Source organism: Bidens hawaiensis, unplaced genomic scaffold (genome assembly GCF_021521415.1).
Source record: "Bidens hawaiensis isolate Kalapana, Puna unplaced genomic scaffold, B.hawaiensis_p1.1 tig00011729_1, whole genome shotgun sequence".
NCBI lineage: Eukaryota > Viridiplantae > Streptophyta > Magnoliopsida > Asterales > Asteraceae > Bidens > Bidens hawaiensis.
The window spans coordinates 404,044-413,960 of record NW_027491927.1 but is presented as its reverse complement, the minus strand read 5'-3'; the positions used below and the strand labels follow the sequence as shown (position 1 = coordinate 413,960).

General features: G+C 35.5%; 1 pseudogene; it reads left to right on the top strand.

Annotated features, from left to right (window-relative positions):
* The first annotated feature begins 661 nt into the window (after positions 1 to 661).
* LOC143538818 (F-box protein At5g50450-like) lies at positions 662 to 3,711 on the top strand (annotated as a pseudogene).
* Positions 3,712 to 9,917: the final 6,206 nt, after the last annotated feature.

Below are 9,917 nucleotides of genomic sequence, written 5' to 3'. Positions count from 1 at the left end.
ACCTTAAATACCATGATATGAGACGTTAAAGGGACTTTCTGCCTAAGTTGGTCAATGGAACATGGTGAACAAGGTATACCTATTCAAAGGTTTATAATTTTAATTTATATATCAGATGCGTAATGCTGTTAAGTTTTGATATTTGTAATAGAAAATGGATGCATGATGTTTTTGATTGGTAGGCTCAATTTTTGGTGTAGAAATGATATGGACTTTTCGATATGTGTTTATTATTCGCATGTTATAAAGATGAGACCTTACTCAATTCCCAAGCATGGTGAGAATCGGATTGTGGATCTCTGGTTCATAGTGACAATTCCATCAGTCGTGATCGATGAATTTTGCGATTGAGTATTAGGGGTGCGAGTGGTTCGGATAGGCCTGAATGGGATAGGAAAAAAAGGATTTCCGTTCATCTTAGTTGGACTAATATGATTTAAGTTATTGCTATTAGGATTTAGGAATCTGAATTCATGATATTAATGGCCAAAAAGTAACCTAGATTATGAGAAATGAGAATTGAAGATCAGATGTCTAGGTTACAAGTTAAGACACATAGTTTAGAGAATTGAGAGAGCAGAGATAAATCTCTATATTAAAGAACTCAGATATTACCTGCTATTTTCTTGGGTTCGGGTTTTTATATTACCTGTTACTAAGCATGTGTGTTATTCAGGTTCGTTTAAGTATTCAAGTAGCAGGTTAAATCTTTGACTAAATTATCAAAGAATTTACTTTTTTATAAAGAATATAGATTTGATGTAATGTTTTTATGATTATGCAGCAAGTACACATTTATTTCCGAGGGAGCGGTCAAGCTGCAGAGATGAGGCATCAAGTGGTCGGTGAGGCCTGTGATACGACTTACGAGTGTGTACGTGTATGGCTTGTGATTTATGATGACTTTATGCTAATATTATGGTTGAATTTACATAATGATTTGTTTTGGTTTGATAAAGATATGGTAGTTTTTTTTTGGCCTTTGTAAAAATGTTATATTTATTTCCAATTCAATTTGCATGTGATGATTTTGCTGTTCACATACCACATTTAGGTGTTCCATTTAGTGTTGGCCAATTATTGCACCATCATGTGCATATCATTGTCGTTTCAATAACAGCCGATGGATTACATCGTATTGTCATCTTCAATTTAAGATATTGTTTCCTGTCTCCGATATGCATACCATGAAGTGAGTCTTAGTTGTTCCTTTTATGTTTTATTGTCTTCTATTGCTAACCATTTTGCATTGCTACAGTTTATTTGTCTAATTGTTATATTAGTTTTTCACATATGGTGTTTATATTGATTAGCTCACTCCTCTTTTCATATGTGAAATTGTTATCCATAGTTTTTCAGTCAGAGTCAACTTTGTAATTCTATCTTCTGAATGAATTCAAAAGTTAATGATATCTAATCTTATATAAATGATTTAAAGTAGCATGGTTAATAATACTATGCTTAACTCCATCTATATGTAACCCTATACTCTTAATTGGATTAATTTAAATCATTCATTGCATGCGATAATGTAACCTTATAGGAATGATATAAAGTAACATGGTTAATTATACTATGCTTAACTCCCTGCATATCTTATGTGGTATCTTACATCATATTTTGACCTTGTATTGAGGGAATAATGGCTTTCTCGTAGTAAATGAATCAGAACATATAGGTAGCAACTATCTCGAGATGGATAAGTAAAAGCTCCCACACTGTCGAACGAGTATGGGTGAAAGGCCCGCTTTCACCTACAACATTTTTCAAGGTTGCATCATCTACCTGCTACCTATATGTATGTACGTATGTTCGAGACCGGAAGCTATTGTTTTCTTTTTAACTCTTTTTTTTTTCTTCATTTGATTTTATGAGAGCCAAAAATAGTTCATGGCGATAGCCCATGTCTTTCCGAAGCTTTATAACCATGCAAGTGTATAAATTCTAAATAATTATAACAAACTTTCTCGTAATATATAAATTAAATTAAAACAATTAGTTAGAAAAAATGCAATTGCAAAATAATAAAAAAAATATCTAAATAAACCCGCGTGACACGCGGGCTAAAAGCTATTGCTTTGCAAGAGTCTGTATGACATCCTATATAGACATGCTCTTCATATAGTTTTGTTTTAATACTATATACTAATCTTCACTTTAAATAGAACATAATAAATGAATAAAATCCAAATATTTAAATTAATTTAAATTAAATTAATTGCTCATAGACGCAGTAACTAAATATAACAAGTATCTAAAGCATTTAATTTTATTACCGTTATACTATAAAATCATTTTTTATTAATAAGAAACCAGTGAATTAAATCAACCATTTCACATTTCTACATTAGGTGAGTTTTAAATTTCATAATTTCATGAAAAAGATGAAGCTAGCAGAAGGCAGGGGAAGAAAATTAAGATCTGATCTGTTTGAATCTTTACCTGATGATATTGCTATGCTAATCCTATGCATGCTTGCATCTGCTGCATCTTCACCTATGGATTTTGTCAATACTCGTCTTACATAAGTTTTGGTCCATTTCATACGTAAACAAAACAACTTGTTTAATTTGCTGTTTTGTTTGTATATACTATGAACTGATGATCGAAGAACAAACCGATCTAATTTGTTTACGTTTGCTTAATGTGTATGTTGTTAGATGCAAGAGGTTTAATACATTAGGTGTTAATCCTATGGTTTTGTCGAACGCTAGTGCGGAAAATGCTCACTGTCAAAGTTAGACACTGGTGTGATGAGGTTCACAGGTTTTTGAAGAAGTGTGCCAACGCTGGCAACAATGAGGCGTGTTATATTCTGGAATGATAATTATTAAGTACTTGATTTATTAATAAAAGTTCACTAGATTAATCGGCCTGTTTGATGTACTTAGATGTTTTCGTATTTTTTTAATTCACTAGATCCGATTTTATTGTTTACAAAATCGAGTAACTGGAGTTTCGCTAATGGAGAAGGCGGGGACTAAGTCACACGCATTGGTGTTGTACTCACTGGCGTTGATTAAGTTTAACGGCAGTGGAGGCATGAGGTCTGAAAAGGACCTCAGTGGTGGAGTTGCTCTATGTGCCCAAGCCGCTTCTATCGGGCTTGTTGATGCAATTAGGGAGCTCGGACATTGCTTTCAAGAAGGTTATGGCGCAGAGAAAAATTTAATGGTAGCTCGTCGTCTTATTACTGATGCCGACGCACATGAACTTGCGTTGATTCGTTCCTTCAAAACTGCAAGGTTTTCATTACCTGCCGCATCTTCGTCCCTGCTTGAGTTACATGGCAACCAACAACGACCGAATCTAGCATACTCAAATGAGTGTGAACACCTTCTGTTACTAGATGCCCACAAGTGTGACATACCGAAGCAGAAGCCTCACCCTGTGAACCGGTTTTTGGTTGAGTGGTTCGGATATGGCGTTGCAAGTCCGTATCGGACAGGTCCGCGTCTGACAGTATGTTCCAACGAGGACTGTGAGACCCGAAGTAAAGAATTTAGAAGATGTGGTTGTGGACAGGTAAACTATTGTTCGCGTGGGTGTCAAGCGCGCCACTGGAGAATGCGCCACAAGTTAGAATGTGCACCCGTGGAGTACTGGTACCGTGAGAATGATGATTTGGAAGAAGTTGATTATCCGATGGTAGAGAACTATGATGAGTATAGGATTATTAAGTCTATAAACTCTTCACAATGGGAATTTTAATTTCTCTTTTCTTGTTTTCTATGCATTTGGAAGACACATGTTACATGTCATAATAAAAGGAACTTAATTTATATTTCCAAAATAATATCTGTTTTCTTAATATAATGCAAGTTGTTGTTCAAAACTATATTTAAATAAAGAGTTAATGGCCATTTTCGTCCACGTGGTTTGCCACTTTCGCCACTTCAGTCCAAAGTTTAAAATTTTGTTAATTTTGTCATAATAGTTTTAAACATTGACCAATTACGTCCCACCGCCTAACGGCATCCAACTATGCCGTTAGTTTAAGGGTATTTTGTCTTTTTATACGAGGGTATATTGGTCATTTTACCCACTTATTAATAAAACACATTTTAATAAGTATATATATATATATATATATATATATATAAGCTAAAAGAATATATTCTATCCCTCTCTCTGTGTCTCTTCTCTCAACCTGTAGTTCGACACCATCAAGCCACCACCAACTCACGATCACTAATGACCACCACAACCACCGTCTATGACCACCACAACCTATCAGCCCCACCGCGTGTTACCACCACCACAAATAACTCAGATTTCGTCACATAATTTCCCAAAATTCAACGCCGGCGACTGCTCGTTTTTTTCGTTTTCCGGCCGCGGTTTCCGCTCGTTTTCCGGCAAAAATCCCAAATTCCAGCCACCAGAATCTTGGTATTGAAGATGAACTAGAGGGTTCTAATAATATTACTTCTATGGATTCTGATAACCGATTAAGGGCGGAGTTGTCATGAGGAAGAGCAGGTGGGTCACGCCCGTTGTTGTCGCCAATTGTATCAAGACGATCGGAACAGTGGAATTGGGGGTGAGGGTAAATTGAGGGTTAACCCATTATTGATTTAGGGGAGATGGAAGACGGGTTGGCTGGTGGTTTATTGTAAATTGAGGTTTGAGATGTGGGGGTGGTCAGGTGGGTGTGCAGGTGGGTTGGGATGGTGGTGGTGGTGGTGGTGGAGGAGGAGAAGGATGAGTTGGAGAAGAAAGAGAAAAGGAAAATATGTTTATTTATTTACTTATTTATTAAAATATTTAGTAAAATGTAATAGACGAAAATATCTCTTAAACTAACGGCATAGTTGGATGCCGTTATACGGTGGGACATATTTGGCCAATGTTTAAAACTGTGATGACAAAATTAACAAAAATTCAAACTTTGGACTAAAGTGGCGAAAGTGGCAAACCACAGAGACGAAAATGACCATTAACTCTTAAATAAATGGTAAACTCACTTTGAGCATACAAGATACATATTTACCTATCGATTCAAGTTTAATACATAAAACAGTTACGTACTTAACTGTTGTGATTTAGAGAAATATATTTATATATCATTGCAAATATGCACTTTGTCTTTCTTCTGTTGTAGAACTTACTATACAAAAAAGGAATAAAACAACAAAGATGTTTTATTGAATATGTGTAACTTCTGCTTTTTACAAAGTACATTACAAACCCATGTATATATATGTAGGGACCGGTGCATGTGAAAGGACAAGATGGTTCCCATGCAGACACAACTTTACAATACATCCTAACTGTTTATAACTACCTAATAAAGTAACTGTACATAACTGCCATACCTGTCATAATAAATTCGGACTAACTTAGGCTTATAATATAACATATAACATTATGTTATATTCTAATATTTCCCCTTAAGTTAGACCTGTTCTATGCCCATCTTTTCTTTCAACTATCTGAATCTTCCAACTTGTAAAGGCTTAAGGCTTGGTGAAGATGTCTGATAATTAATCTTTGGTGTTGCAATGCTTAACGTCGACCTCTTGTCTAGGAGTGCGGAATCCCTCTAGACTCGTTTACGATGTTATATGCGAAGAGCACGATTACACATAAACAAACACACGAATAGGATAATCGAATCTGCAGATCCTTTATAATATAACCAAAACACGTTACATACCGAACAAAAACAAAAACACGGCCTACCCGAGGTGAGCTCAACCTCGGGTCTGCCCACACGACACTCTCTATCTGTTTCTTTCTAAACAATGACATCTACACAAAATACTCTCAGTTTTTCTGAATACTAAACCCTAAACATGACACATATATATAGATAAAACAAACTCGCGGGCTTGGGCTTGGGCCTGTAGGTGAAGTTGTTCCTAACTTCACCAACACGTGAAGTTGTTTCTAACTTCACCAATTCGTCTCAGCTGGTCAGAATTGCACAGCGACGGTCGCAAAATGCACCTTAATGGAATCTAACACACATGACTATTAATAAATCCGGCATCTTCAATCACCAGGGATAACGATCAAATGCCTTTCTTATTATTTCCGAGAATGAAATTATTTAAGTAGCTCACCCCTAATAAATAAGTATCTAAGATACACGTATCCCACATTTTCAGGTTGAGAGCTTAAACAATTTAATTCCCGATTAAATCAACTTGTTCAAAAATTTTCACCTTAATAAATAAGCATCTTGGATGCTCGTATCCCACGTTTCCAGGATCCAAGTCTCGAACGCCTTGAAAATAACCTAAATAATTTGCTTTGACCACGACCCAATAATGAAGAAAACCCGAACAAAATCTGACTTTCTTCAGTTGGCTAACCTCGAACAATAATTATTTGTTGGCCCAAAAATAATTTTGTCGAATCACCCAAATAACCAAATATGTGTCAATATTCAGTTTCAATCAATATCCCATTCGCAACTTCAACTCCATATCCAGAGTTGACCCGTATTTGTTCACACGTAAGACCAAAAGATACCAATTTTCACTCATTGTCGGAACAACGTTTTCGGTCTCACAATAATCGTGTAAACCTGGCCATTCGGACGAAAACTCAAAAAAAAAATATTATCACTAAATTTTTACTCAATTTTTTTAACTTCGCAAAAAGTCAACTTCGCCAAAAAGTCAACTTCGCCAGAAAAAGTCAACTTCGCCAAAAAAGTCAACTTCGCCATAACCCTAAAATTTTAGCGACAACTTCGCCGTTGACAGCTGTTCTGACCAAAAATCGATCTGAAACGTGCCAAAAACACCAAAACGCAGATCTCGAACCATAGCATAAGAGCCTAAGGCTGGGATACCACTTTTAAGTCCCCCCGGGGCGTCGCTGATCGATACGAGATCCGCACGAGGTCTAGGAGTGCGGAATCCTCCTAGACTCGTTTACGATGTTATATGCGAAGAACACGATTACACATAAACAAACACACGAATGGATAATCGAATCTGCAGATCATTTATAATATAATCAAAACACGTTACATACCGAACATAAACAAAAACACGGCCTACCCGAGGTGAGCTCAACCTCGGGTTTGCTTACACGACACTCTCTATCTGTTTCTCTCTAAACAATGACAGCTACACAAAATACTCTCAGTTTTTCTGAATACTAAACCCTAAACATGACACATATATATATATATATAGATAAAACAAATTTGCGGGCTTGGGCTTGGGCCTGTAGGTGAAGTTGTTCCTAACTTCACCAACACGTGAAGTTGTTCCTAACTTCACCAACACGTGAAGTTGTTCCTAACTTCATCAACAAGTGAAGTTGTTCCTAACTTCACCAACACGTGAAGTTGTTCCTAACTTCACCAATTCGTTTCAGCTGGTCAGAATTGCATAGCGACGGTCACAAAATGCACCAACAATACACTATGTCAGATCTGGGCTTTAGTCACACTTTTTCAAAAACCGTCTTGTGACGAAACAGCCCAGTTACGAGGCTGTGGCTAATTGCATAGCGACGGTCACAAAATGCACCAACAATACACTATGTCAGATCTGGGCTATAGTCACACTTTTTACAAAAACCGTCTTGTCACACTTTTGAAAAAATCTGTGGCTAATCTTAGTTTCAACCACACATTTGAGCATTCGTGTGACAAAACAGCCTAGTTACGAGGCCTTTGGTCACACGTGACCATAAACACATCTTTTAGGCACACACTTCAATTTCGTGTGACAATAAAATCCCGTCACGATACCTTTGGTCATGTTTTCAAAAAGAACGTGACCATAAACTCACATTTTAGCCACACTTCAATAAAATAATGTGACAGTTGCTAGCCACACTGAACAAAAGAGTGACCAAATGTTACCAACCTCCATGGTATTGATTGATTTTTTATTCATGTGACCAAAAACATAGGTAACATATCCACACTAGATGTGTGTGGCCAGTTGTTACCAACCGTCATTGTAGTTTTTTATTAATGTGACCGAATGGTTTTGGATTTGGTCACTTACATGAGTTACTAGGTGTGACCATACAGTAGTTTATTATGGTCATGGTTAAACTTCTTTTGTGTGACTAAATACGAGGAATCGTCATTGTTTTTATTTGATGATGTGTCTAAAAGCCAATACCTATGATCACGAATATTGTTTTGTGTTACTAAAGGTCTAGTGTCTATTAGTCACCTTTTAGAAATATTATGGTCATAGTTTTATAGATAATTTTTGTTTCAAAAAATACTTAATCTATATTACATTATCTACCCTCTCCCTAATTTAGGGGTTTTTATTAATTTCACGGTATTTTGTATTACAAAATTCGTTATCTGCAGGACACCCTTTTCACAATTAGGGTTGATTTCTAGGCTCTATATTCCACGATGACAATCTTAGCATTGCAATCGATGAACACTCATCCGTCATCTCTCTTCGACTTGGGAATACTCAGTTGTCTCTTCTCCAGCCCACGAATTAGGGTTTTCTTTCATGATTTTCACTATATGAGTATGCTTATTGTGTTCATAATGTTAATCGACTTACTTTTTTTAAGAGCTAATCTGATACATAGTTTATTTGTCATTGTCAATTTATTAGGGTCGACTGATAGAAAGTTCGTTTGTTCCAGTTTATAACTAAACTGACACCAGGTTTGTTTGATCGATAGGTTTCCGGTTTAACTTATACTCGATTTAAATGTGCCTAATGCGAATCGCTATTCGAATCATACCAAATCGATGAACATAAAACCTTCAGGCTATCATCTCTCTTCGATTTCACAAGGTATTCTATTTGTATTCACAATTCGTTGATTTAAATTCCATGTAAACCTTTGGTTTAAACATGTATTGAAAGTTTATTGAATGTTTGTAGATCCTGATGTCGAAGAAGAATGTTTAGTGGACAACATATAAGAAGCTTGCCAATTATTATCCTTCGATTAAACTCTCCGATTCACTACCCAAGTTACCAAATTAACCTTTTTTTTCTCCACTAAATCATGCTTATGAGAATATGACAGATTATTCTTAATGACATACTAATCTGAATATGATATAGATTAGCCTTTAATAACGACTAATCATGTTGTTATTGTCGTATGGCTTAATGTGTGTTTAACATTATATATTGTGCATAAAGTACAAAATGTTGTGATTAGTCGTGTGTGTTTGTAATTGTGAGAAATTTGCATATTTCTAAACTACAAATGAGTTATTTTGATTTTGTTTAATTTTTTTTCATATTTGAAAATTATGATTCCGATTCACTATGATCATTACTATTCATTATGTTTGACAACTCAAGTTTGTTTTTACTTGATCTCAATTGAGTGTTTGGTAATTGAGAAAGCATTGAAAGTATGATTGAATAAATACTACAGATTGTCATGAACAACCTTAAATAAGAAAGTTATAAACCTTTTTTTTTATTGATTTTGTTAATTTTGATATCTAGAGAACTTCAGTATGACTTAGGGTAAATGTTTTTTCTGTAATGTTTTTTACTTTATAGAAAAAGGTAAAATGATATTCTTGAAAAACAAGTTTTTTTTTTTGGATTTTTGAATTTAAACCATCATTGTAGCTTAGTGAAGTTGAGATTTAGTGAACAATGTTTCATAATTATCCCTTTTTAGTGAACTCTTGTGATGGAAGCAGACAATAGCCAGCCACTTCAGGAGGTGTGGTAATGAGTTCTTTGTAAATGGAGACGGTGTATATACAGACTTTAGGATGTGCATGCTGGTACAATGATTGGAGTAGATACCTATATATGTTGGCCATTTAACAGTGCATGGGATAGATATAAGATGGGTTGAGTCAAGGTTTGGTTGGTTAAAGATTTAAAATGAATCAGTTAATTATCAGTTCACTTTTTTTTAGTTATATTTTATAAACACTGCAGATAAATTAAGAGAATCCAAGCATGGGTGAGGTTGTTGCAATGTGGCAC